This window comes from Priapulus caudatus, unplaced genomic scaffold (genome assembly GCF_000485595.1).
Source record: "Priapulus caudatus unplaced genomic scaffold, Priapulus_caudatus-5.0.1 Scaffold2591, whole genome shotgun sequence".
Taxonomy (NCBI): Eukaryota; Metazoa; Priapulida; class Priapulimorpha; order Priapulimorphida; family Priapulidae; genus Priapulus; species Priapulus caudatus.
The window spans coordinates 12,078-22,452 of record NW_014579652.1 but is presented as its reverse complement, the minus strand read 5'-3'; the positions used below and the strand labels follow the sequence as shown (position 1 = coordinate 22,452).

The window sequence follows — 10,375 nt, the reverse complement described above, 5'->3', positions numbered from 1 at the left end:
TTAATAATACATTAAAATTTTCACAGTGAGAGAATTGAGCTGCCTTGGCGGAGGTCTGCGCTCTCGAGTGCTCTAGTTATTTATATTTTCAGTACCTCACAGCCACTACATTTACGGAGTCGCCCCATCAGAAAATCACGTAAATAATGGCAACCTACAGATGGAGAGAGGTAGATGAGAAGCGAAAAAGGTAGACTATTAGCATAGAAATTAGAGAATGCATGAAATTATGTAGAAATAATTACCGTAACATAGGAAATGCGATTTGGTGAAAAGGAACTTTACAAGTTCTACACCAAGAGCAGGAATCCCACTAAATTCAAGACATCATCTTTACTACACCCACACAGCATTAGTTATTGAGACTTAATTGCTGCTAAACGCCTAAACACATAATGGTTCTGTGAATATCCTATTTTAAATTCTAGATCTCTGACAATTACACTGTAATACATTGTCTTGGGTTTGGGGGTTATTTATTTATACTGAGCCAAATTCAATCACCATATATTGCTAGCTATTATTTATATTTTCAAAACCTCAAAGCCACTGCGTTTAGGGGAGTCGCCCCATTAGAGAATCACATAAATAAATCATGATGGAAAAACTACAGAGGGAGAGAAATAGATGAGAAGCGAGAAAGGTAGCGTATTAATTAGCATATCGGAATTACAGAATACGCGTGTAGGATCATTTGATTTTTCATAACATAGGGAATGCGATTTGGTGTAAAGCAAATTTACAAGTTTGACATAGAATTAGCAAAGGATATTGTGAGAGAAGGCAATAATATTCTGACTAGTTACTTAATTACTCTGCAAGTTCATCAAGTTTCATAACTTTCGAAAACAATCGTAAATTTTAAATATACTTCGTATTAACCGTATAGCCTCGTCTACACGACGAAATTTAACTCGAGTTAAGCTAACTCAAGTTAAGCGTTACCTCAGTTAGCGAATAGTAGCGTCTACACGACAACACCCCGATAGCGATTATTACCGATTATTATGCATGCGTGCGTGCGTGTGTATATGTAAACGTGCGTGCATGTGTGGGCAGTGCGTGCGTGCGTGCGTGTGTGTGTGTTGTGTGCACGTATACGTGCGTACGTGTGCGTGCGTGCTGCGTGTGCAAGTACACGTGCGTGCGTGCGTGCGTGCGTTTGGATGTACACGTGGCGCGCGTGGCGTACCTGCATATGCACGTACACATGCGCGTGCATGCTTGCGTGCGTGCGTGTGCACGTACACGTGCGTGCATTGCGTGAGTGCGTGCGTGCGTGCGTGTGCAACTTACACGTGCGCGCGGTACGTGCGTGCGTGCGTGTGAACGTACACGTGTGCACGTACACGTGCGCGCGTACGTGCGTGCGTGCAGTGTGAACGTTACACGTGCGTGCCTGCGTGCGCTGTGTGAGTGCGTTCGTGTTCACGTACACGTGCGTGCGGTGTGTGCGTGTGTGTGCAGGTACACGTGAGTGCATGCGTGTGCACGTACACGTGCGTGCGAGCGTGCGTATGCACATATACGTGCGTGCGTGCGTGTACAGTACACCTGCGTGCAGCGTGCGTGCTACGTGCGTACGTGCGTGCGTGTGCAGGTACACGTGTGTGCATGCGCGCGTGCGTGCGTGCGCGGCGTTTGGATGTACACGTGCGCGCGTGCGTACCTGCATATGCACGTACACATGCGTGCATGCGTGCGTGCGTGCGTGTGCACGTACACGTGCGTGCATGCGTGATGCGTGAGTGTGCACGTACACGTGCGCTGCATGCGTGCGTGCGTGCATCGTGCACGTACACGTGCGTGCGTGTGCGTCGTGCGTGCGTGCGTGCGTGTGTACCTACACGTGCGTCCTGCGTGCGTGTGCACGTACACGTGCGTGCGTGCGTGCGTCGTGTGCGCGCATGTGCAGGTACACGTTCGTGCGCGCGTGCGTGTGCACGTACACGTGCGTGCATGCGTGCGTGCTAGTGCACGTACACGTGGCGTGCGTGCGTGCGTGTGTACCTACAACGTGCGTTGCATGCGTGCGTGTGCACGTACACGTGCGTGCGTGCGTGTGTGTGTTGCGCAGCGTGTGCAGAGTACATGAGCGTGCGTGCGTGCGTGCGTGCGTGCGTGTGTGGCGCGCGTGTGCACGGTACCACGTGCGTGCATGCGTGCTGCGTGGTGTGCACGTACACGTGCGTGCATGAGTGTGTGCGTGCGTGCGTGCGTGCGTCCGTGTGTGCACATACACGTGCGTTCGCTGCGTGCGTGCGTGTGTGCGGGCGCTTGCATGTGCACCGTAGACGTGCGTGCGTGCGTGCGTGCGTGCGTGCGTGTGCACGTACACAGTGCATGCATGCGTGCGTGCGTGCGTGTCGCACGTACACGTGCGTGCTATGAGGGTGTGCGTGCGTGTGCACGTACACGTGCGTGCGTGTGTACGTACACTGCGTGCGTGCGCGCGTGTGCCGGTACACGTTCGTGCGTGCGTGCGCTGCCGGCGTGCGTGCGTGCGTGCGTGCGTGCGTGCGTGCGGTGCGTGCGTGCGTGCGTGCGTGCGTGTGCACGTAGACGTGCGTGCATGCGTGCATGCGTGCGGGCATGTGCACGTACACGTGCGTGCGTGCGTGCGTGCGTGCGTGTGTACCTACACGTGCGTGCATGCGTGCCTGCGTGCGTGTGCAGTACACGTGCGTACATGCGTGCGTGTGCACGTACACGTGCGAGCATAAGTGTGTGCGTGGCGTGTGCAAGGTACACGTGCGTGCGTGCGTGCGTTGCGTGCGTGCGTGCGTGCGTGCGTTAGCGTGCGTGCGTCGGCGTGCGTGTGTACGTACATCGTACTAGTGTTGCCGCTATCTGGAGTTATGTACTATTCGCTAACTCCGAGTTAAGCGTCTATACGGGGCCTTAACTCGAGTTAAGGTAACTCCGAGTTAGCTTAAATACTCGATCGACTTGCCGAGGCTTAAGCAACTCGAGTTAAGGCCGCCGTATAGACGCTAACTGAGTACAAGGCTTAATATTTAATTCATAAGCATGCTCTATTTCTAATGCTGACAGTTTCGACACACGATGGCAAGGTTCGCCACCAGGTGCAGAAGTTCCAGAGTCAGGAATCCCATATGCTCACGTTAGGTTTATGGTAAGATAGATCATTTCAGCATATTATATACACGAGTGTGCAGGAACACAGACACGTGCATGGCAAACGCACGATCACGTACATCGCACCACACATGCGTGTAACGGTACATCCACACAGTACCGAATCACAGTAACCAGTACAATTCAATCAATTTTAATCTGATATAATATGATATATATGGATTGAAAGATGTTCAACAAACACGAGAACAGTACGGGAAGCGTTGAATGAATCGTGTATTAATCATTCACGTGTGGCGTTTTAAGATGCAAGAACACAGTATATAGTACATGCACGCTGCACCTACACCCTCACACAACACACAATAATTCACACATTAATACAATTTCATACCTTTAAATTTACGAGCCCACAACCTAAACTAAACTTATACACTAAGCTAAAACAAAAATGAGCTGGTTTACAGAGATGATTTGTTGTTGTCTAGGTGGGATTCTGTAGCCGCATCAGGCATGATCGCAGCAGTGACAGCAGATGGCCAAGACTACAGGACGACAACACAACGCTGTACAAATGAAATTAAACCGAGATATTTCGGGCTTCTGGTTTTTTATTAACCGTGCCCAACAACGCCTCGTCACCGCATCACAACATGCGCGCCGTTTTGACACTACACACACTTGCACACTCATTTTTCCATAGTGGCACGTCCATCGTAGATAACCATAGCAATCATCGGCAGGAGTGCATGCCAAACCACTATCCAGTGGACAAAGATCGATACCACTAGAGCTGCGATGAGGTACAAAGGTATGTCGTGTTAGATGCAGCAGTTAACATTATGCGTTACAACCAAAATAGGTGTGCAGCAAAGCATTGACAAAGGATAGACTCGGGTAGGAATAAATTACATTGCCAGCTTGAAATTGGACCTATATACTGTCTGTGTATGTCTGTATATGCTGTCTGTTGTATAACATTATGTGGGAGGTTTTTTTAAAACCCAATCCTAATGCTAATCTTCAACCATAATCATAACGCAACGCTAACCACAACCTTAACTCTAAACCATAATCATAACATAACCCTAACCCTAACTATAGCCTCGTCTTACACGACGACGCTTAATTCGAGTTAGCGAATAGTACATAACTCCACGATAGGGCGGCAACACTAGACGAGTGTACGCTACACGCACGCCGACGCACGCACACACGCACGTGTACTTGCACACGCACGCACGCCACACCCACTCATGCACGCACGTGTACCGTGCCACAAAGACACACATGCACGCACGTTCGCGTACGTGCACACGCACACGCACGCACGTCTACGTGCACATATGCATTGCACGCACGTGTACCTTAGCACACGCACGCACTGCGCCACATGCCACCACAACGTGTGACCTGCACACGCACGGCACGCACGCACGCACGCACACATGCACACACGTGTACCTGCACACGCACGCACGCACGCACGAACGTGTACGTACGGCACGCACGCACGACCACGCACGCACGTGTACGTGCACAGCGCACGCACACACTTATGACGAGCACGTGTACGTGCACACGCACGCCGCACGCTCTACGTGCACATGCCAGCGCCACTGGCACGTAGCTAAGGGGGCCACAAGGGGGCCATGCCCCCCCCCCTGTTGATGGCAGAACAAAACAAAACAAAAAATTTTCCTTGCCTCTCACGCGTCTTCACAGACTGCCACAATTCTGTTATTCTGCACTGCCCGGATGAACGAACATTCTCTAAATGAGCTTGCTCAAGTCTAAACTTCGTTCTACAAGACAGCCACGATTCTCTGCTCTCATTCTCCCTTTTCGTTGAACAGGAGTTAGTGAATGACATTAATGTCAACGAAATCCTCAAAATGTTCTGTGCAAAATCGACGAGAAGACTTGACTTTGGCATTTTGAGATTTCTGCAGAGAAAAAAAAACATGACTAAAAGAAAGGAGATAATTCTTCTTTGCTCAGATTTGTGTTGTTGCAAGTTGGTTTGATTGAATTTTATGGTTCTGAACTCTTATTGACAGAAGAAAAGAAATCGAAATGGGCTTTGTGAATAACTTTGAATATATTCGAACTTATAGACGGCCATTTTGGCATCCACCTCGGTTTTTATTTCAAATCCGATTTCAACACTATGTTTAAGTTAACTGTTCTCTATCAGGGAGGCAAAAAATTCTTTTCATGGCGTTAAAATTTTCCTTTTTATTTTAATAGAGCGCTATTTGGCAGCTACTTTTGTTTTTATTTGAAATCAAAAATTTCAATATGGTTTTTTTAGTTCTTCATCAGAGAGCAAAGCAAAAACATTTTTTAATTAAGGAACAAATGTTAATGTGAATCTTTTAACGGCTTTGTATTCTAAACGATGTAAATCTTTTGTAATTTAAATAAATTGCATGTTTATTACAGGTGCACTTCCATACACATCTACCTGTTTTTTCCCGGTGAGATCTTATTTCATTCATTCAATATGCCTCTACTTTTCAAAAAATAATTTAACTTTTAACTTTTAATATCAGGAACTTTGAACAGCTTTTGACGGATAAATTGCCAACATTGCATGGACTGCTAACAACACAAATCAACTAATTCCAATAGTCGTCAGTGCTTGAATTGAGGACATAGGCGTAGCTAAGGGGGGGCACAAGGAAGGCCATGACCCCTCTTTGATCGGAGAGTACAAAAATCAAGAGAGAAGGGCCTTAATGGGGATTGGCTATACCATATTCCTATACCTAATAATGAAAAATGAAATGACGCAAAATGCCATTTTGTGCAATATTTTCAAAATTACCTTACTGTGGAGGGAAACACCCTCCCCGTGAGAAATTGCTTCATCGCTGTCTTTTGAGTCGCTTTAACTCTTTCTTCCCTCCTTGAAAACAACACTGGCTTCGTACACATTTTCACTGGTCTAGCTAAGGGTCCACCAACTGGTCGTGTGTAACTCAGAAGCCTTCCCGGCGCCACAGGCAGGGGCATCGTCCCCACGTGATCGGGTCGGAGTGCGAAAAAATAAAAAGCGAGGAGGGGGGTTATAAGGGTTAGCATATGCACTTTCTATATAAGTTACCTGGCGAAGTCGATCCTGTTCCGTGTGTTGCCCGTCATCTACTTGTAGTTAATCGTCAACGTTTTACAGTTAAGCACGTCATTGTGGTCTGCCGGGAATTGATGTTATAGAGGCGCGCAGCAGGGAACGCTGTGCGCGCATGACATTGTGATGTGAGGCGAGCGTGCTCGCTCTCTTGACGGCCAACATGGAAGAGGCCGACGCTGTTATCCCCCGGCTCTCTCTTGACGGCCAACAGATAGAAGCGGCCGCGACGTGTCATCAGCACGGTGTTTGTTTTGTGGTGCTAATGGCCCGGATGGCTTAGGACGATGTAAGTATTTGTGTTGGATCCGGATCACCACCAAAATGTCATCAATTCTAAGTTACCCAATTTCTGACCTATCCTGAAAATTTTATTAATTAATTAATTAATTAATTGGATCCGGATCACCACCAAAATGTAATCAATTCTAAGTTACACCATTTCTGACCTATCCTGAAAATTTTATTAATTAATTAATTAAGGACCCGGATCACCACCAAAATCTAATCAATTCTAAGTTAGCCCATTTCTGACCTATCCTGAAAATTTTATGACAATCCGTCCATAACTTTTTCAGTTAGGCTGTACACAAACAAACAAACGCACAAACCCACAAACCAACAAACACACGCCGGTGAAAACATAACCTCCTGCCAACCACTTGGCGGAGGTAATAACTAGAAATATACGGTGATTGAATTTACCTCAGTATAAATCAATAATTCCTACCTCAAGATAATGTATTTCGGTGTAAGTCTCAGAGATAGCATTTAATACATAAATTACAGAAACATATTATGTGTAAACTTGTGAGTTTCACATCAATTCTCAAATAATGCCAGGTACTGTGTGGGTGTACGTAGATGTATGAGTGGGCCGCATGTGTGTGAATGCGTGCGCGTGAACGTCTGTCTGTGCGTATGAAAGCACGTGTATGTACGTGCATGTATAAATGCCAACTACTTATATCTATACATACTTAATATTCTTCCTGCGTCTTCTGTGGGTAATAACTACTGTTGATGATGTCCTGTTCTCCACAGGCTACGATATCTCACCTCACCAAACCTGTACAAAAGTAAAACCTTACCTCATGATATTGTATGTGGTTAGCGAAATTGTTACAGATAGTGTATAACTCATAAAACACAGAAACATGGAGTGTTTGGGGGTTTAGTAATAACTGTCATTAAATAATTGTACTGCATGTGTACGTGCATGCATACGTGGGTGCGAGCGTGCGTGCATGTGTCCGTGTGCGCGTGCGTGCGTGTGCATGTGTGTATATATGCGTGTGTATGTGTGCGTGTATGTGCGTATGTGCGTATGTGCGTATGTGCGTATGCATGTGTGTGTGTGTGTGTGTGTGTGTGTGCCAACTACTTATATCTATACATACTTAATATTCTTCCTGCGTCTTCTGTGGGTAATAACTACTGGTGATGATGTCCTGTTCTCCACAGGCTACGATATCTCACCTCACCAAACCTGTACAAAAATATCTCCAGTAAAGATGTTTTTGATTCACGCTAAACCTGTGTACAAACTAGCTCCAGCAAGTAGTCCCGTAGCTGGCATGAAGGAGCTACAACATCTCATGACAACTACAACTCACGAACTTACTGTAAGATCTGTGTACAGCAGGTCTTATTAGAGCCAATCCGTGATAAAATTCAAAGTACATCACATTCTCGCGGTCGACATTTTCTGCAACAGCTGAACGGAAATGGGTGAACAATTTTCTATAAACAATATTTGTAGCAGCATGTACACACATTGTTATAATATTGGTCCGATTTACTCTATTTGTTCAAGAACGTAATGTTCCATTCCTGTGTCATATTGCTAATTCTTTCTAGAACGTTTAATCCAATCACATTCGTATATTGTGTTAAATACTCCAAATTATTCTGTTATTCGTATGCTAATACGCTACATTTCTTTTACCTCGGCTGTATCACTCCATCTGTAGCTTGTCTGTCATGGTTATCGATGTATTTTTCTGATGCCGTGACTCGGTAAATGCGGTGACTGCGATATACTACAATACAACATACAACAAAAATCCGCAGTGAACAAACGCACGATGTGGTTTAAGTTACCGTCGTGTGAACATCTACCGCATGGAACTGTCCTTATTTTTTTAGATGGCGCTGGTTAGTGGTGAATCAGAAAATAAGGTAACAGACGAGAACTAGAAAGCAAACGGCGGGCAACGAGACATGCAAGAAATAATGAAACATCAAATTCCGCGGTAGCAATATACCTCAATATAGCTGTACCTCAATATAAAAAAAGTCAAACCTTATCTCATGATATTGTATGTGGTTAGCGCAATTGTTACAGATAGTGTATAAGTAATAAAACAAAGAAACATTGAGTGTTTGGGGGTTTAGTAATAACTGTCATTAAATAATGGTACTGCATGTGTACGTGCATGCATACGTGGGTGCGAGCGTGCGGTGCTGTGTCTGTGTAGACACAAAGCGGTGTTGCGCGCCTTTGTGTGTGTGTGTGTGTGTAGAATGTGTGTGCGTGTGTGTGTTATGTGCGTATGTGCGTATGTGGTATGCTGTGTGTGCTAGTGTGTGTGTGTGGTATATGTGATGTATGCGTGTATGTGTGTATGTGTATTGCGTGTTGTGTGTGTGTGTGTGTTGTGTGTGTGTGTGTGTGTGTTTGTGTGTGTGGTATGCGTTGTATGCGTGGTATGTTGGTGTAATTCTGTATGTATGTGGTGTATTGGTGTTGTATGTGTGTATGGTGTGTATGTGTGCTGTGTGATGTGTGTATGCGTGTATGTGTGTATTGCGTGTGATGTTGTATGTGTGTGTGTGTGGTGTGCGTGTGCGTGTTGCGTGCGTGTGTGTGGTGTGTGTGTGTGGTGTGTGTGTGTGTGTGTGTGTCTATCGTGATTTGTGTCTGTCGATGATCCTCTGTCTCGCTGTGTGCGTGCTGTGTGCGTGCGGCTGTCGCGTTGTATTCCTTTGTGCGCATATTTTAGTCCTCGTCGTACATTAACAAACGTATCAATTCCTGCATGTAAACACTGAACATTATTGACTGCTTTGTACGAACGACATTTGCCTTAGTTACCGCTCGTATGTATAACCAAGCCGGCGGGTTGTCTATCTTATAAATATTGGTTACTTTTTCATTTAATATTAAATTATAAATTTGTTTATATATTCATTCAGAAATTTATTCATTATTTATTAATTACTTATTTTATTCCATTATGTCGTCATTAATAACACCTCCGTCAACCGCCTTGCTGTGCAATCTAGCAGCACGTCTTCACACACGTCCGGCCGTCTCGCTACCACGCGGCTACCTTCCTGCTGGCTCGCATACCTGGCGTTCACGTCACATGAGGAACGCTCGTGCACCACTCAAGGTCACGTATGTGCGGCTGATATTATATGTTACATACGCTTCCAACTCAACCCCACTAGACGCACTCGCAAGTACAAAACTATACTCCTCGTACAGTCCTCATATCTTGAGACATTTGGAATTTCTTATCAACACCAAGAGATATTGTAATCACAGAATGAATGTGACATAATTGTGTCACATATCACACATTTTTGTGATATAAAATTCATTCAATAATTTATTCATTCATTCATTCATTCATTTGTTTATTTAGATGTTTACATGTTAGTATTTAAATAGTTATTTATTTACATACTACATACTTATTTACTACATTGCTACATCACTTCCTACATTATTTACATACATGTTTACTTTTTATATATTTATTCACATAATTACATATTTATATGTTTTTATAAATATTTTTTAATAATATTTGTTATTCATTTATCAATTACTGATAATATTTTTTGGTTTACATGTTAGTATTTAAATAGTTATTTTATTACATACTACATACTTATTACTGATATTACATACTTTTTTACTACATATATATATTTTTTTTTTTGTCATTTAATTGTGATATATATCAAATAAAAAAAGCACACACACGCAAACACAAACACACATGTGCACGCGCGCGTGCATACCATCTTTATATAGGTGTGTGCGTGCATCGTGCATGTGCGAGAGTTTACAGCGGGTCTATACATACTAATATCAAGAGTGCATAATAGAGATCTATTATGCACTCTTGA

At 44.6% G+C, this 10,375-nt stretch overlaps 1 long non-coding RNA gene across 1 annotated transcript; it reads right to left on the bottom strand.

Annotated features, from left to right (window-relative positions):
* Positions 1 to 7,664: 7,664 nt before the first annotated feature.
* Positions 7,665 to 8,269, bottom strand: LOC106818854. The gene is made up of 3 exons (XR_001395308.1): positions 8,181 to 8,269; positions 7,857 to 7,949; positions 7,665 to 7,721 (listed from the first exon to the last, which is right to left on the bottom strand). It is a non-coding gene; the product is annotated as an uncharacterized LOC106818854 (long non-coding RNA).
* Between the last annotated feature and the right edge of the window lie 2,106 nt (positions 8,270 to 10,375).